General features: G+C 34.0%; 1 non-coding gene across 1 annotated transcript; it reads right to left on the reverse strand.

The window, feature by feature from the left end:
* Positions 1 to 6836: 6836 nt before the first annotated feature.
* Positions 6837 to 6942, reverse strand: LOC131905375 (U6 spliceosomal RNA). The gene has a single exon (XR_009377904.1). It is a non-coding gene; the product is annotated as a U6 spliceosomal RNA (small nuclear RNA).
* Between the last annotated feature and the right edge of the window lie 401 nt (positions 6943 to 7343).

The following is a 7343-nucleotide window of genomic DNA, read 5'->3' on the forward strand; positions in this document are numbered from 1 at the left end:
CATTTTCCTAATATATTTTCACTCATTCCTTCCCTTCTATATGTTATGTTCCTTTGGCCTATATACCATCCTGTAAAACTACAGGTAGTTCAATTCTGCTGGTAGAAATTTATGTTCTACTTTTGTTGATCCATACCTTTTGCTATAGCATGAGCTGTGTCCCCAGTTCCTCAAAATAGTAGCTTCTTCAGTAGCAATGATGCTGTGAATACAAATAGTTAGGGGTCATATTGGTGAAATTATTAAGGCCACTCCACGTTAAAAGGGAGGTTTATTTTGATGGGTAACTTACAAGTGAAGGGATAAGCTACAGGGTCTGGGAAAGGTGCAGTCTGGCAGTGTTCTCTGGAGAACTCTGCTTGGTCTACCTTCAGCGTCCAGGGTCGAGGAACCAAGAGAGCCTGGGCATCCAGATCTCGGGTCTTCAGCATCCCCTCTCAGCCCCGCCTTGTAGGTGTGACCATTACTGAAGCCTCAATGGGAGTTGGAACTTCCAGGTCAAAGCTGGAATGGCTACCCACTACAGGGTCACTCAATTGTATACTTTCACAGCTGGAGGAGTAACATACTTAAGACTCAGTTGTTCTGTTACCTTGTATCATGTGTATTGACTTGTGAAAGTATTAAAGTAGCCAGAAGAAAGAGTAACTTCAAATATCTCAACTTATTCTTACCCTTAATGTCCCTTTGTTTCCCGGAAATGTAACAAAACCACAGATTTTAGAGATTAAGACTAGTGTGTTTAGAAGATACAGGATCCTGTCTACTGCAGGAGACACTGTCAACTCCACTTTTAACTTTGTAATGACTGCCTCTTTTACAAAGTAGCAGGTTCATCTCATATCCCCACCTGTAATGCACAAGGGTTCTAATTACTCTGTGTTCTAGCCAGCACTTGTTTATTACCAGTTGTTTTCATAATAGCCATCCTAGTGCTTGGAAGTGCTATCTCACTGTGATTTTGATTTGTATTTCCTAATGACTGATGATGTTGACAGCCATTAATGTGTTCATTGGCTTTTTTTATACCTTTGATGAAGATGTGTCTATTCAAGTGTACAATGATGTGTGGTAATGATTTATTGTTTACAGAATTAGGGAATGGCCACAGTTTTCACAAATGGATAAGACAGTAAACATTTCTGTTTGATTCCTTTCATACTTAACAGTATGAGATTTATTTAAATATTAACGTACGTAGATTTATGATATTGCTCTAAAAACTTATCAGACATCATTGCATCAATAAACAGTAAAATGCTGTTCTAATTCTCATTTATTATTCATGTTAACTTCTTCTAGGTTTTAATTATTATATGATATGAAAGGTTAAATAGATATGATATTTGTGTGTGTGCCTGTGGTCATGTGAGCACAAGTGTGTATGAAGCACTAGTGTATTTGTTTCAGAAGGATTTATTTCTGGATATAACAGTGTTTTGTAAAAGAGCCTGGCATCTGTTTAAAAATACATACCAACTCCATCTTTAAAAGTTATGGTGAATCACAGTCTCATGATGTTAGTTTGATAATAAACACTTGGATATCCTTAGACAAAAGTCTTCCTAACAATGGAGAGAGCACCTATAGGGCTAAATAAGCAAGCTAACCTGTAAGATACATTTTCTTTGCCTAATCTGAGGAAGGACAAAAGAAGACCATCTTATTCTGTTATATCATAGTTATTTAACTATTTCTAATTTGAACTTCTTAAATTTATTGATAATATTTCTTTTAAAGACCTTTTATAGTTACGCTATTGGATTTTAGAGTTTATTTACTTTGGAAGAGGTTGTATTTGTTACAAAATTACGTAATGTAGTTTGGGATGGTTTGAATCTTTGATCATTCTGCCTCAAATTTCCCAGTTGCTGGGATTTCAGATGCATGCCACCATGCCTAACTGAGTTACTAGACTTTCTTTGTTCTGAAATGCTCTAAGTTAATGTTTTTCTTTACTACTTTCTTTTTCTTTTCTTTCTTTCTTTCTTTCTTTCTTTCTTTCTTTCTTTCTTTCTTTTTTTTTTTTTTTTTTGACAGTGTTTCTCTGTGTAGCTTTGCGCCTTTCTTGGATCTCACTCTGTAGACCAGGCTGGCCTCGAACTCACAAAGATCCGCCTGCCTCTGCCTCCTGAATGCTGGGATTAAAGGCATGCGCCACCACCACCCGGCATTTCTTTACTATTTTCTAAGTTTTGTAACTGTTCAATATTTCACTATCAAATATATAAAATGATGAACATGATAACATTCTTTATTGTATATATTAAATATTAAAAGATGTTTAAAGAGGTACAAACACAACTCAGAGATAGAGTGTTTGCCTAGCATATGCATAAATAGCATATATATATAATTATATATACATATATATAATTATATATATAATTATATATACGTATATATAATTATAAACTTTTAAAAATGACTACATACATAAAAGATGTTCAGTCTTGATATAGAAATACTCCACATAAAAATTTTTAGGTCAATAGAAGGTCAAATATGCAATAGAACATGCCATATAGCTAGTTGTTCCTAAGGCTACTCAAGGCAGGTAGGTATAACCATAGTCTATGATAGCTCTACAGCAGCAAAATCTAATAACACACTTTTAAAATTGTAATCCTGTTATTGGGTGATAAACAATTCTAACTAACATGTGATAAACAATTTTTATTATTTCTATTACTATGTTTCTTTTTAGACCTACAATTATCCTTAATATCTCTCAGTTATCCTTACAGACTTCAGATATTGGTTATTATTTTGAAATTTTTTTCCAGCCTCAAAATGGATCCTTGTTTGGCATTTTGACTAAGATCAAGTGTAGTATCTAATCTCAAATTGTATTTCAAAAAATTAAAATAGCGTCTTTATTTGTGTTTTTTAATTTTTGTTTTAAATCTGTGATACATCATATTACCCAAACTGAATTTTCATTATTTTTGCTTTGCTTTTCCAGTCTAGCAAGGACTGTATATCTAATTGTGCTGATTTTTGTAGCCATATTAATAACTGCTGCCACCATGTTCTCATTTCTCTTTTATTTTAAAATTTCTTTGGCTATTCTCATTTGTGACTACTCCCATATAAACTTTAAGGCTTATGTTTAAGCATCAGCGTTCAAACCTCTAAAAATATTCAAATTTTTTGAGGTTACATTGAATTTGTAACTCATCTAGGAAAAGGCTGTGTGCTTCTCTTTCTACTTGTAATGGAATCCATTTAGGATATATAGCTGAGTTTTAAAATACTATAGATATCTTAATAAGTATCTATATTTATAGAGTTCATAAATCTCCTAGATTTCCTCCCAGGTATTCCACTGTATTTGTTTGTGTATAAAATTTACATTTGTTCATAGTTTTCAAGTTCAGTCATTAAGTTTCCAATTTACAGAAAACTATTAGTTATTCTGATAACACCTTCTACTTAATATTTAATCCTTTCATACAGAGAAAAAATATATTATACTGATTTTTGTTTAAATGAAAATAGTACATGCATATTATTCTAGCAAAGGCCATTCAGTTGAGAACGGATAATCTTTGATTTATCCTAGTAATTGATCAAATTTTATCATCATTTTAGTCTTTGAAATAAAAACAGCTTTACACATTATTGCTGGATATTAATGTCTTCTCAGTCTATAGGTGGTGATATGTAACTCTGAATTTAAAAAATTCATTTCATATCTACATTTCATTGTCATTTGAATGTGTGAGAAATCCCAAAGTACATTAACTGTGAGCACTGTGAACTTAAAATCTTGCTCTCTTTTCTCATTTCTGTTCTTTGTTTGCTTTAGACTTTGTTGTTTTCTGCTTTGTTATCTCTTCTTTGTTATTGTGATTGTTTCTATCAGAACTTACTTGAAAGACTACATTTTGGTAATTTTAGCTATTGTTATATTCATCTTTTGCATGAGGGACCAGAAATGAATGAGAGTACACAAATGGGTCAATTAAGATATATTGTCTCAGGACACTTTGTCGTAGAAAGTTATGAATTTTTCCCATGTCAAACTCCTGCAACTACTAGTTTAGCTTAGACTGAGAACAAATGTTGAGGCTATAAGTGAATGAATACTGTACATGGATCTTTGTTTGGTTGCTTCCTGTTTATAGCCATGCGATTTCACCCATAAAATCAGGGTTACCTATGTTTTCTAATTCTATATCTCTTTACAGACCTCATGATACCCACTGGAAGTCTGGTTTTCCTAGATAAAAGAGGTCCAAAAATGAGACTGTTATATATATATATATATATATGGAGAGAGAGAGAGAGAGAGACCCCTCACTTTATCTGATGTTAATGGAAAGTATTTTTTAAACTTGATGTTATAAAGAAACACTGATATGTAAAATCTAATTTAACTGGCAGGAGAGGTAGTTTAGTGATTAAGAGTACTAGCTACTCTCCCAGAACATTTGGGTTCTATTTCCAGTTTTCACAGCCACCTGTAACTCCAGTTCTAGGAGTGTAGTGCCATCTTCCAGCTTCCAAAATGCACATTCATACAGGCAGGCAAACAACCCATACACATAAAAAGTAAAACTACCCGGGCAGTGGTGGCACACGTCTTTAATCACAGCACTCGGGAGGCAGAGGCAGGCAGATCTCTGTGAGTTTGAAGCCAGCCTGGGCTACAGAGCGAGATCTAAGACAGGCACCAAAACTACACAGAGAAATCCTATCTCAAAAAAAAACCAAAAAACAAAAAACAAAACAAAAGTAAAGCTATACAAATTATAATTCAACACTGTGTCTATGTGTTAGCTTATCTCCATTTTTGTAAACCCTAGAGCCTATAGCCCCTCCAAAGATCTCTAGTTCTATAAATAACATGACATTATTTTCCTAAAAATGTTGCAAAATAGAGGAAATTTTATTTAAACCTCAAGTTGCATGTAATTTTGACAGCATTAAACATATACATATATATTATTAAACATATTAAACACTGTTAGACATATAAAATATATGTATCATATAGTCTTTTATCATATCATTGAGAACTGTAGATTAATAAGTTTGCTCTTGCTGTGATGAAATATCTGAAACTACTAACTTAAAAGAAGGGAATTTTAATCTTGGTTTAAAGTCCCGAAGAGTACAGTTCATAGTCTTCTTACCTTATTGTTTGTGACTGTAAGGAAGTCCATCATGGTCATGAGCAAGGAGGATCAGGAGGCAGAATAAATCTGGAATCAAATATTTAACCTCCTCCCAGGAATCAGTTTTGAAGCTTCACTACCTTCAACAAACTCTTAAAACATGGATATTTGAAGATCAATTCAAATCCAAACTGTACCACAACTCTAACTTTTCCCCCCAGAAAATTAAGTCTTTACTTGTGAGTTTATGTTTCTATTCTTGTGTTAAATCCACTTCCTCCACCTGGTATACTCCTAACAAAATCTTTCTTACCAGGGGAAATGTAACAACAGAAGTAAAAGTGGCCAATATTGGAGATTGAGTGTGCTGTAGGAGCTAAGGAAGATTCTTTTATCTATTTGAATCATTTTTTTTCTGAGATTGTAATATAATAACATAATTTCCCCTTTCCATTCCCTTTCCTCTCCAATCCTCCAACATACATCTCATTTACTTCCTTGTTCTCTTTCAAATTCATCACCTTTTTTATTAGTGGTTATATTTCCATTAGTTTTATATAGATAGATAATTAGACAGATAGATATAAATTAATACAAGCTACTGCTTAGTCTATATGTTACTTGTTTGTATATTTTTATTACCAAGTCCTACCAGTTAATAATGAATAACCAATTGCAGTGTTTTCTTGCTATTCTTTAGTTGCCTGTAGTTCTTTGTTTAGAATTGAAGCCTTCTTGATTTTCTCTCATTCACTGTATCATGTATACTGTTGTTGTTCTTGTTCAGCTCATGTTTAAGCAGTCCTATTGGTGAGACTTCATGGGTTTAGCTTCTGTCATTCCTAGAAGATAAAAATCTCAAAGAATATTTTCTAGTCTTCTAGCTCTTAAAATTTTTTGGCAATGTTCTCTGAGTCTTAAATGTAGAGTTGTGTTGTAGAAGTATCCATTGGGACTGAGCCTCACAATAATGTACTTTTATTGATTGTGATATTCTCTATTGGTTTTTGTTTGTTACAAAGAGAAGTTTCCTTAATGAGGATTGAGGACTACACCTACGTGTAGGTATAAGGGTAAATACTTAGGATGAAGGTAAGTATTATACTTGTTCAGTAAAGTGATGGTTGTAGATTCTACTCCAAGATCCACGGCTTCACTAGCCCTGAGTAGGTGGCTATGCTTCTAATATCAGAAATCCTTTCCCTCATGTTGAATGAGTCTTAAATCTGATCAGAGAGCTGTTATTTACTGTAAAGGTATAGAAACTACTACTGCATCCTTAAAGATATTGTGCCATGCTGGCCATTGTTCGGTTTCACAGGTATAATAGGTATCATAGCAGGACTCTTGGTACCGCCCCCTCTAGAAGCTTGCATGATGCCTTCAAACTCCTCAGGAAGACATTCAGTTCAGTTTCATCTCAGGGGCCTCTGAAGCCTATGTTTGAAGTGCATGGTATCTTCAGCAATAGGGATTTCTATTCCACATCTTGGAATAGAAATAGCCTGGGCAAGAGAAATAGCTAGTAATGTTTTGGTAGTCTCTTGTACAACCCCAGCCAACAACTCAAAAGATGGCTTCACATGCTTGGTATTGTGTTTTTTTTTTGTTTTTTTTTTTTTGTTAGACAGTCTAAACTCTTAGGGGAAGTATTATCAGAAAAAAAAATGGGTAATTTCCATTGAACTATATATAGAGTTAATAGGTTGACATAAAAATGTGGAATACTTTGTGAATTTGCAGGTTATCCCTACACAAGGCCAAACTAATCTTCTCTGTATTATTTCAAGTTTAGAGTACATGCTGCCAAAGCAAGCATAGCTAATGAAGATATTTTAAATTTTATTTTAATTAATTATTTGGAAACCTCATGTATGCCTTCAATGTATTTTGATCATAGTCATCCCCCACTTCTTCTCCAATTCTTACCAGCTCCACCTCTACCTACCACCCCTCCTAAGTTCCCTTGCCCCAATTTTTTTAAAGATAAAGAGACAATTTGTTTAACCAAATGCTTCTGGGTTTGAGGCCATCACTGGAGAGTAGTCTATGGATTAACTTTTTTTTTTTTTTTTAAGAGAGTGGTGTCTATATGCAGCCTAGGAGGCATGGCACTCATTATGTAATCAGGCTGCTCTTAGATTGGCAGCCTTTTGCTCCCTGTTCCCTAGTGCTGGGATCACAAGCCTGCACTGCCAATCTCAGCTCAACATTATTATT

This window comes from Peromyscus eremicus, chromosome 2 (assembly GCF_949786415.1).
Source record: "Peromyscus eremicus chromosome 2, PerEre_H2_v1, whole genome shotgun sequence".
Classification (NCBI taxonomy): Eukaryota; Metazoa; Chordata; class Mammalia; order Rodentia; family Cricetidae; genus Peromyscus; species Peromyscus eremicus.